Source organism: Lactuca serriola, chromosome 8, assembly GCF_051521515.1.
Source record: "Lactuca serriola cultivar US96UC23 chromosome 8, Lser_US96UC23_V15, whole genome shotgun sequence".
In the NCBI taxonomy this organism is placed as follows: Eukaryota; Viridiplantae; Streptophyta; class Magnoliopsida; order Asterales; family Asteraceae; genus Lactuca; species Lactuca serriola.
Genome location: NC_136415.1, coordinates 72,701,052 through 72,712,955, shown reverse-complemented (window position 1 = coordinate 72,712,955; position 11,904 = coordinate 72,701,052).

Sequence of the window (11,904 nt, the reverse complement as noted above, 5' to 3'; positions counted from 1 at the left end):
GTAAGAGTAACAGGAATAGCAGCAGGTACAATAGCAGCATGAACTGCCACTATCTGTTGCTTCTTTGAGGGATCTTGAGAAGATTGACCCTTCCTTTTATTCTAGAACTTTTTCTTGCTGTTATTGTTATTGTTGTTGTTGTTTACTTTGGGGTGTTCTGGGACGGCAGTCATGAAGCCTTGACGGACTCCATGATCTACTAGTGACTGTGACTGTTCTTTGGCATTATCGAATGTAACAGGCTTGGAAGCTAGCACATTTCCTTGAATCTGAAGTGATAGTCCCCAGATATACCTTTCAATTTTTTAATTTCTCTCCAGAGAAACCATTCCAGGACATAAGATCGGTAGATCGCTGAACCTATTGGTGTAAGTTGCTATATCTGAACCTGTCATGGTAAGGCCCCAAAGCTCTTGCTCGAGATTTTGTACTTCACCCCTTGGGCAATACTCTTGCATCAGCATCGATTTCATATTCTCCCAGCTCATTGAGTTAGCCACTATAAGATTTAGTGACTTTACATGGCCGTTCCACCATGTTAGAGCTCGATCAGAAAAGGTACAGGCAACAAATTTCACCTTGCTCCCTTCAGGGCACGAGTAGATCTCAAAAACTGCTTTGGTTTTCTCTATCCATTGAGTCAAAGCCATGACTCCCCCAGTCCCATTAAAGGTTCTAAGTTTGCCATTTGTGAAGTATTTATAAGAACATTCTCGTTGGTGTCCATGAATTTCACCATGATTGGAGGGATGAGTACCAGCCCCTGATCCACTAGCACCGGTTGTATTTATTTGTGACATGGCGGCTGCCACAGCTGTAGTGACCGCTACTTGAAATATGGCAACGTCAAACTATGGGGATGGTTGCAGAGGTGGAGTTGGTGGATGTCTGTTTGATTTTCATGGTGGCATCTTTTAGTTATATACGTAAAAGCGAAGAGATGATAAGTTTTCAATACTTGTTACAAATCGAATATCAAATAACTAATCACATTAGTTTTTATATGTATTATGGTTTGACTTGAAAAGTATTTTGATTTCAATTCATAATAGAGATTTATGCAAAAATAAACTTATGAATTGCTTATAGTAGTATTCTCAATGAAGTTTTGTAATTTGTTCCATACCAGGTCTTTCTATAATCACTTAGTGTACCCAAGTTGTATGTAATTAGAATTTGATACACTGTCGAACCTAATGGGTCTGACTTAAGTTCACAACCAAACAAGGAACAAGATATAATGCGGACCCATCATTTCTAAATCGATAAAATTTTAATTACATAAAACATATACACTAAATAATGAAAATTAACCATTAGTAAATAGTTCGTGAAATTGTAGTAATTTTCATTGAAATATAATGCTTGTCGCTTTAATTGATATATATTTTGTACATATTGTTGAGAAACTTTGACCTTTTTATAGGTCTACATATTATATTACATAAAGAAAACTTCACAACATTACAATATACGAGTAGTGTATTCACTAAATCATAGAGGTGAAGTTTTACATACATAGATAATTAGTAGTATATATTAAAACTTAGGAGTAGTGTAACACTACCTGCGGCGGGTACTACTCTGAGTATTGGATTCTGCCCCATGGTGTTCTTTTCCTTTCAAACGCTCTTCCAGTGTAATCTGATGTTCTTTAAGTGCTCTTATCTTAGCTTGGGCAGCCATCATCTCTCTTTGAAGTGATACTACAAGGTTCCTAGTTTGACCATGATCTTCGTCTAGATGACGAAGATTTGCAGTGTTAACTTGTGTAGAGGCGTTGGCTTCCAATATCCGATTAATTGATATCCTCGCTTGGTCAGTCTGGCGAGTGATGCATTGTACTATTACAAGGAGGGCCCTGTCAGTTGATCCTCCATTACCTATGTTATAGAAATCTCTGTTCATACCAAATGAAGGGTGTTGTCCTTGTTGGTGACTCCACCTTTATAGTTCCTCACCCCATGGTGGTGTCGGACCTTCAACATGTGGTCTGGCTGCTGGTCCATTTGGGTTGCACTTCACCCGAACAATTTATGGATAATCTTTTGAGAATAGTATAAGTTATGATTTATTAATATATTATAAGTTCTAATATATTAATATAAAATCATATTATTTAATTAGTATTGATCTATAATTAATCTAAAATTAATTTAGAGATCAAAAGTATTACTAATTAAATATGGGCTCTTATATTTATATAGTGTGGGCTAATGCTTATTTGGAATGGGCTAGGCTTGCTTGGAAAGTCCATGGATACTCCATGGAGCTTTAACCCATGGATCTCATGGAAATGAAAAGACATGGGTATTAGGGTTTACATGGATGTAACCCTAATCCACCACACTATATAAATGAGGCTTTGGTTCTTGAAATCACACTAGTTGTGGTGAGTAAAGCAACAGGGCCGATTTCAAGAAAGGTGATTACTATTCTCTCAAAGTTCCAAGTTTGTGGTGATTTGTGATTTCCATTTGAGGCATCCACACTATTGGTGCTAGGCTCTACAACTCCAAGCAATCAACTACAACTACAAGGTAAGTAATTCTACTAGCTTTATTTGATTCAAGTTCCCCATGCCATTCTAGATAGGATAAGAACCTTGGAAAAATAATTATTTGCATGTATCTTAGTCAAACATAGATCCAAGGTTTCTAGGGTTGCATGTACACAATAGGAGTGTTAGAATGCTCAAAACCCATCAGTGGTATCAAAGCCTAGGCTTGCTTGTTTGATACTTGATGCAAAATAGTGATAAAAAGTCGATTTTCTTACTGTCTGCATGATGAACTCGCCGAGTCCATGGGGGGACTCGCCGAGTCCATGACTAAATTCATCCCACTTGTCGAGTAGGTTCGTGCACTCGACGAGTAGAAGCCGCAGAATGCAGATTTTCGACTTTTGCTGCTGGAAATGGACTAGAAACATTACCCTAAACTGTTTTGGTGTTATAAAACTTGTTTTAGATGGTGTAATGTTTATGCTAATCCATTTACAATGGCTATTATCAAAAATTACAAGTTTTATGAGTAATTTATGATTCTTGAAATGTTCATATTCATGTTCTTGAACTTATGAATATTAGATGATCATATGAATTGTTTGTAACGTACTCGGTAGCTTAAATTCATGATCATTATGTGTTTTAATGGAGTCCATAACTTGTCCTCAAGTTATGGAAATCCAAAGGTCACACTTTAATAAAATCCATTAAAAGAACACAAGGGTTATAAAAATGAAGAGTCTTCATTTTTAATACTCAATTAAATTCATAAGTTATAAGAAATGAAAAGTTTTGAAAGTTTACAAAACTTGCCCTCAAGTTTTGGAACAAGTAAAGTCATGATTAAAACTTTAGTTCCAACCCTTAGAATTTTAAAAGTTAAAATTCAACTCTTATACTTTATAATATTATAAGTTAACAATATATATGTATAAGATCAAGTCGTCTTACCGCTAGTACGCCTCATTCACGAAGCCGGTCTATAAGGGGGGTATAAGGTTGTTGCCTATAAAATGACAACTTCATGGGTGTCCACTCTCACCCACCGCTTCCTTAATCAGTGGAGGGTCGTTAGCTGAACGGGTAGGGCAAGGACTTATAAATTCTCATTAAAAGTATAACGATAATACTAAAGTAACTAAACCTTATTAAATTCCTAATCTTAGTTATTTTAGGAAAATGTGAATAAGGTGCTAATCCATGAAATTACACTTTACACTTTGTTTAAGTCGTTAGTGGAGCGTGTGTGGTTAACTGGCACACTAACTTGAACTTAACAAGGTAGGTAAAGGGTGACTTAATGTTTATCATAGTATCGATGGAGCGTGTGTGGTTAACCGGCACATCAATTGAGGCGTAATACATTAAGGGTACCAAGTAATTTGCATGGTTACTTCACACCTTGCTTTGTGATCCTCGGCATCCCAGTCACAAAACTTGAAGGGCACACTCGAGATTGAAACATGTCATTGAAGAAAGTTCAATGAATCTCAGAGAATCTAGGAGTTTCTAAACCAATTAAAACCTAATTAAATATTTCGTTTTTCATGGTGGAAATTGGTGAATCGTCATTCACCTACCTTCAAATATCTTATAGCTTAGATTACGACATCCCTCTTCTAAGTTATAAAATATTGTGTTGGGTCCTAGCCTTAATACTACATTTGGGTGTTTTATTAAGGACTATCTCTAAATCTAATCTAATCTATTCCCTCTTCTTTTCAGATGTCTTCCAATAATAATGTTTCTGGCTCAAGCCCTACTAGCTCCTTCTCTCTCATGAATCTTTATGGGAGAGTCATCTTTGAAGGATCCAACTTTACTGATTGGATCGGAAACATCAGGATGGTCACTCGATATGAGAACAAAGAATATGTTCTCGACAAGGAGCTGAAGGTACCCGATCCAACTGCTACTCTTGAAGAGCTTGTTAAATATGAGGTACATGAAAGAGATGCTACAAAAGTGGCATGCATCATGATGGCCACCATGACAGCCGAGCTCCAAAAGTCCTATGAGGACTATTATCCTTTTGAGATGCACCAGGACTTGATGGACCGCTACCATCAAAGTGCTCGTCAAGAGCAATATGAAATAATCTCCTCCATGATAACAACCCGAATGAAGGATGGTGAACCCATCATGGGCCACATGCAGAAAATGCAAAGGTATGTGGACCGTCTACTGAAGCTGAATGTGAACTTCCCCGAGGAGTTAGCAATAGACATCATTTTTCACTTCTCACCATCATGTTATGATCAATTCCGCATGACATATCACATGAACAAGGAAGAAGTCACCCTCAACAAACTTCAAGGACTCTTGAAGACCACCGAAAGTGGTCTAAAGGGTAAGTCGGTTGTTACTACCCCTACTCCTACTCCAACTGCGGCCAATGTCTTGGCAATCGGGCATGGCAAAGGGAAGAAGAGAAAGAACCCTTCTAAGGGTACCAAGGGTAAGACCCTTGAAGACTCCTATTCAAGCAAAACCAAGAAAGGTTTTGTCATTCCTTCTGCTAACCCTAATGAGACTGAATGCTTCTATTGCCATGAAAAGTCACACTGGAAGCGAAACTGCCCAAAGTACCAGCAAGATTTGAAGGATGGGAAAGTAAAACCCAACCATGCAGGTATATACACTATATTTTCTAATAACTCACCTCATTCTAAGTCTTGGGTCCTTGATACAGGTTGTGGTATTCACATATGTTGTGATTTGCAGGGACTAAGAAGAAGTGAGAATGTAAAGCAGGGAAAGATAAACTTGATCATGGGAAACAGGAAAGCTTCACCTGTCACCAAGATAGGATTTTATTCCTTAGTGCTAAATAGTGGGTTTACATTAGATTTGAATAAGTGTTATTATTCGCCTGAAATGGCAAGAAATGTTATTTCCTTTCATGCATTGTATAAACAAGGTTTTACCTTTTATTTTGATAATAATAATGGTAGTATTGATGCTTTCTTTAATAATGTTCTTTATTTTAAAGCATTACCTTGTGATTGAGTGTATGAAACTGTATCTGTTGTAGATAATCTAGGAAATAATGTATTGTGTATTGACTCTTCCACTAGCTTAGATAAAGCATCTTTATGGCATTGTCATCTTGGACATGTAAGCAAGAAACGCATATGCCAACTCCAAAAAGATGGAGTCTTGGAGTCATTTGACCTAAAGTCAGATGATAGTTGTGAATCTTGTTTGCTTGGCAAAATGACAAAGTCACCTTTTACTGGCACTTGTGCTAGGGGTGAAGGTTTGTTGGACCTCATACACACAGATGTGTGTGGACCCTTCAGAACCGCTACAAGAGATGCTAATCGGTTCTATGTGACTTTTACTGATGATTTTAGTAGATATAGATATGTCTACTTAATCAAGCATAAGTCAGAAACCTTTGAGAAATTCAAAGAGTTTAAGCAAGAAGTGGAGAATCAGTTGGTCAGGAACATTAATATGCTTCGATCCGATCGTGGTGGTGAGTATCTTAGTACTGAGTTCCTTGAATATTTTAAGGAATGTGGGATTGTATCAAATTTGACACCTCCTAGGACACCACAGTTGAATGGTGTAGCTGAGAGGCGCAATCGGACCTTGTTGGACATGGTTCGTTCCATGATGAGTCGAGTTTCGCTACCAATCTCATTTTGGGGGTATGCCTTAGAAACTGCCGCCCATATCCTTAATCTAGTCCCTACAAAGAAGGTTGCCAAAACACCTCACGAGGTGTGCACTGGAAAAGTTCCCAATCTAGAGCACATCAAGATTTGGGGTTGCGAGGCTTTCGTGAGACGCGAGACTCACGATAAGCTCGAACCCCGAAGCGAAAGGTGTATTTTCATCGGTTATCCACAGAAATCCTTTGGCTACATCTTCTACAGACCCATTGATAATGTGGTGTTTGTAGCAAGAAGAAGAGTCTTTTGAGAGAGAGAGAGAATTCATGAGCCAAGGAGACAGTGGGAGGCAAATTGACCTTGAGGAAATTTAAGAGTCAAGTGGTGAAGGAACCTCAAACCTTAGCCCTCAACCTGAGGAGGAAACTCATGTTGAGCAGCCTGAAGAATGTATACCTCTGAGGCGTTCCACCAGAGTTAGGAATGCACCTGAGCATTATTATGGTTTCCATATTACTGCAGAAGGTGAGACACTTATCAGTGATAACACACTGGTAAATCTGGATGAGCCTAACAGCTACATGGAAGCCATGGCAGGCCCTGAGTCTGCTAAATGGAAAGAGGCTATGGATAACGAGATACAGTCCATGTATGACAATCAAGTTTGGAACTTGGTTTACAATGTAACTGATCGTAAGATATTTGGGTGCAAATGGATCTTCAAGAAGAAGACCGACATGGACGGTAATGTACACACTTATAAGGCACGACTGGTTGCAAAGGGTTATTCTCAAACTCCGGGAGTTGATTATGATGAGACCTTTTCACCAGTGGCCAAGATTAAGTCTATTAGGGTTCTGTTAGCCATTGCTGCATTTCATGATTATGAAATATGACAAATGGATGTCAAAACCGTTTTCCTTAATGGAAAGTTGGCTGAAGATGTTTACATGGTTCAGTTAGAGAGTTTTGTCAGTACAGAGTACCCCGATAGAGTGTGTAAGCTCGAGAAATCCATTTATGGATTGAAACATGCACCTCGCAGATGGAATCTTTGCTTCGATGATAAAGTCAAAGAATTTGTTTTTTCAAGAAGTGAAGATGAATCTTGTGTCTATGTCAAGGCTAGTGGGAGTATATTAAGATTTTTGGTACTGTATGTGGATGACATACTACTCATAGGAAATGACATCCCAACCCTGCAAGAAGTTAAGTCCTGGCTTGGGAAGTGTTTCGCTATGAAGGGCGTTGGTGAAGCTGCCTATATCCTAGGGATAAGGATTTTGAGAAACAGGAGTAAAAGACTAATTGGACTTAGCCAAAGCACCTATGTGGACAAAGTGTTGAAAAGGTTCAACATGCATAACTCCAAGAAAGGTGAGTTACCTATCCAGTGTAATGCCAGACTGAGTAAAACTCAGAGTCTGAGTACAGGGGCTGAGATAGCTGAAATGAGTCGAGTACCATACGCTTCAGCTGTAGGCTCGATCATGTATGTTATGTCTTGTACTCGCCCCGATGTTGCCTTTGCTTTGAGCATGGTCAGCAGATATCAGGGGAATCCTGGCAAGGCTCACTGGACAGCGGTAAAGAATATTCTCAAGTACCTGCGAAGTACTAAGGACTGGGTCCTTACCCTTGGTGGGAGTGATGACTTAAGATTTGTAGGGTATAGTGATGCTAGCTTTCAGACTGACAGGGATAATTTCCGCTCTCAGTTGGGTTGGGTCTTTACCCTAAACGGAGGGGCAATTACTTGGAAAAGTTCCAAGCATGACACAGTGGCTGATTCCACTTGTGAATCAGAGTACATAGCAGCAAGCGAGGCAGCAAAGGAGGCTATATGGCTAAAGAACTTCATGGGAGACCTTGGAGTTGTACCAGCTATAAAGGAGCCAATGGAGATTTTATGTGACAGCAATAGTGCGGTTGCCATAGCCAAGGAACCAAGAGATCATGGGAGATCCAGACACATTGACAGACAATATCACTTCGTCAGACATCGAATAGAAGAAGGAATCCTTGTGGCAAAGAGGGTATCATCGGATGAGAACCCAGCAGATCCCCTCACGAAGGGACTGACTCGGGCTAAGCATCTCCAGCATGCTCGAAGCATAGGGCTGAAGGATGATATTAGTTTTAGTAGTTAGATAATCTTGAAATTTGTAAAATGTAATTGACATTTGATGATAAATAAAAGTTGTTATTTATGAGTAAAGTGTTGCTATCACTTGTCAATCGTTTACTATTATTTCTTTTTGCATGTTTTGACTTCCAGAATAATTATGTTATGGTCTATATCATATTATTCAAACTCTCCACAGTCGGTCATATGTTGGAAGTAGATATGAATCAAGACTGTCATGAGTTGGCTTGTAGAGGTCTAAGATGTTAGACAAAGCGGGGCTACAACACTCATGAGTGCTCATAAGTTCTGAGTATTGGATTCAACCCACACTCACTTGTATCACTTCATGGAATTTATCTCGAGTGATCGTGAAACGGTAATATCATATAAGTCTTCAAACCTAGAGATATGATTTGTTGCCTATTGGTTATGCATTGATTGCACGAAAACGCATTGGTAACTCGATGTTATAAACCGTGATTTTGTGTGTAATTCAACAAGTAGTAGAGCAAACATATGAGTCGAAGTTTATCTGTTCCTTCTAGGATTAGAAGCGATATATGGGCCCCTCGATGATCTTGTTTTGACCTATGTATAGGGCCCGGTCAGAACTAAATTGATGTGTTCAGTTAAGTTCTATGTCAAACAAATCGGAATTCGGGAAACAAATGTTGGACAATAAGCAAGACCATGTTCCATGTATTTGTCCGACTGATATCTAGAACAGAGGATTATATGATCACTTATCTAAAATGGCACTTCATAGTTCAACAGAGTTTAAAGAGCTACGATTGCTGATCGGTTCCTGAAGTCATACTTGCAATTATAGTTATTAGACTTATCCAAGTGGGAGACTGTTGGATATAGTGTCTAAGTCCATAAGTATATTTGGTATGTACTTGACTCGACCCGGCATGGTCCATTTGGGTTGCACTTAACCCAAAAAATTTATGGATAATCTTTTGAGAATAGTATAAGGTATGATTTATTAATATATCATAAGTTCTAATATATTAATATAAAATCATATTATTTAATTAGTATTGATCTATAATTAATCTAGAATTAATTTAGAGACCAAAAGTATTACTAATTAAATATGGGCTCTTATATTTATATAGTGTGGGCTAATGCTTATTTGGAATGGGCTAGGCTTGCTTGGAAAGTCCATGGATACTCCATGGAGCTTTAACCCATGGATCTCATGGAAATGAAAAGACATGGGTATTAGGGTTTACATGGATGTAACCCTAATCCACCATACTATATAAAGGAGGCTTTGGTTCTTGAAATCACACTAGTTGTGGTGAGTAAAGCAACAGGGCCGATTTCAAGAAAGGTAAATACTATTCTCTCAAAGTTTCAAGTTTGTGGTGATTTGTTATTTCCATTTGAGGCATCCACACTATTGGTGCTAGGCTCTAAAACTCCAAGCAATCAACTACAACTACAAGGTAAGTAATTCTACTAGCTTTATTTGATTCAAGTTCCCCATGCCATTCTAGATAGGATAAGAACCTTAGAAAAATAATTATTTGCATGTATCTTAGTCAAACATAGATCTAAGGTTTCTAGGGTTGCATGTACACCATAGGAGTGTTAGAATGCTCAAAACCCATCACCCTAATGGTCCATAAAAATGCTTGCTTTATGGACATGCACGCACCATGCATGTCCTCCCCCACCATTTATGGTCAAAAGTAGAAATAGGGCCTCATGTTCTCATGCATGCTTCTAATACTCCACCAGCTTCCAGATCTGGATGATATGATACTCAAAAGACCATTTGAATCCATAAAGTTTCTAATTTTATGGATCTTCTTCACTCTAAAAAGCTATAACTTAAGGAACTGGGAGCAAAAACCTATATCTAGCCATGAAATGAAATAAAGCTTGAGTCTTGATACTTACAAGGGTCCAAACAAGAGAAGAGATGATGGAAATGATGTCTCCTTACAACTTCCTCCACAATGAGGATTCTTCTCTCCCTTTCTTATCCTTCAAACAAGCAAAACACCAAGGATCTCAAAAAGGGTCGAAATTAGGGTTTCCAGATGGCTTAGAGGATGAGAGTGGCTGAGGATGGGCAACCATAGCCTCTCATTCCATTAATACTCAAAATTAGGGTTTTGGGTCATTAAGTCGCGTTCACGTCGTAAGACCTTATGCTTCACGTCGTGAGACTCCAAAAATGTGGGTCAACGGGTCAATGACCACTCACGATGTGACCACCAAAACTCACGTCGTGAGCCTCCTCCAAAAGGCCATAAGTCAAGAAATTAAGTACATCGGGGTTCTGGATGTTACAAAAACATTTGAAAAGACATTGTACGATAGGGGATATGTGTTCCCAATAACTCATCTCAACTTATGGTCACTTCTAGCAATCCTTTTCCATAGAGAAACCTTCTTCAATCATTTCCTATAAGTTAGAGAATAGGTTACTAAAAATGTCCAAAATATCCATAGGGTCATAAAACTTACAAACTCTCAAATTGTTAATTTTTAACCTAATTAAGACTAATAGAAGTGAAATAAGACCAAATGGATAAGCAAAACTCCGAGAATTAATAAAGTATGAAACGACATGAGTAGGTTTTTACTAATTAAGTGTACGCATCACGTTCTACATTACGTGTTGGGTTCACTTAGGAAGGCGTCGCGTTCTGTACAACAGTTTACTATTTTTAGTTTTCATTTCCATTTGGGCGTCTACTTTTCATATTAACTTGTGGTTTCTTATAGTAATCTTTTGTAAAACTACTATGGATTCCCAAACATATTAAGGCATTGAAACATGATACAACACTTGACTGGATCCATTAAGTCATCACAATAATACCATAGTTTTATTGCTCATTAAACTTTACTTATGGAGTTAAGAGCTCAAAATGCCCACACATAGTAATGAACTATATTTTTGTAAACTAAAAACCTAACTATAGAAGTGCTATTTTACTCCATAGTTCAAATATTGCCCTTATAGCCAAACAATCCCTAGGATCACCTAGGGATCAAGCAATCCTTCATCTTTTGGAACCAAATCATTCCCAATTTATCGATTCATGAATTAGAATCTCATTTACACATCTCGTTCAAGTGAGTTTGTGTATCCAATATGTATTTATAGCAACAAAACCGCATTTATGATAATAGAATCATTCACATAACGGATTAACACTCATAAATCCCCAATTTAAAATCTACCGTTCATAGCTAGATTTTTAATCAAACTTCGAATCCGTCAAGTGAACGATATGATTGATCTTAGAACCATGGACGAAGCTTGCTTAGGGGGGGGGGGGGGGGGGGCTGTGGCCCCCCTAAATTTTTTGTTAGAAATAGCCCTTCCACTTTAGTTTATATACATATTTAGCCTAAAAATATAAAATTTATGATGTGGCCCCCTGCTCTCCGATTTTCAGGTATATTATACTTTCTTCCCCCCTAAAATAAATATCCAAGCTTAGTTACTGCTTAGAACCATAGAAACCACTTAAGGAGGGTTATAGAACAAAACCCCAAGCATCAAAATTTAATAAATTTGACTTGAAATTCTCACTCAAAATCCTAACTCAAGCATAGAGCTTACAAGGAAAAAAAAATTATACCTCAAATAATCCCAATGACTTCAATCTCTCACTTGAACT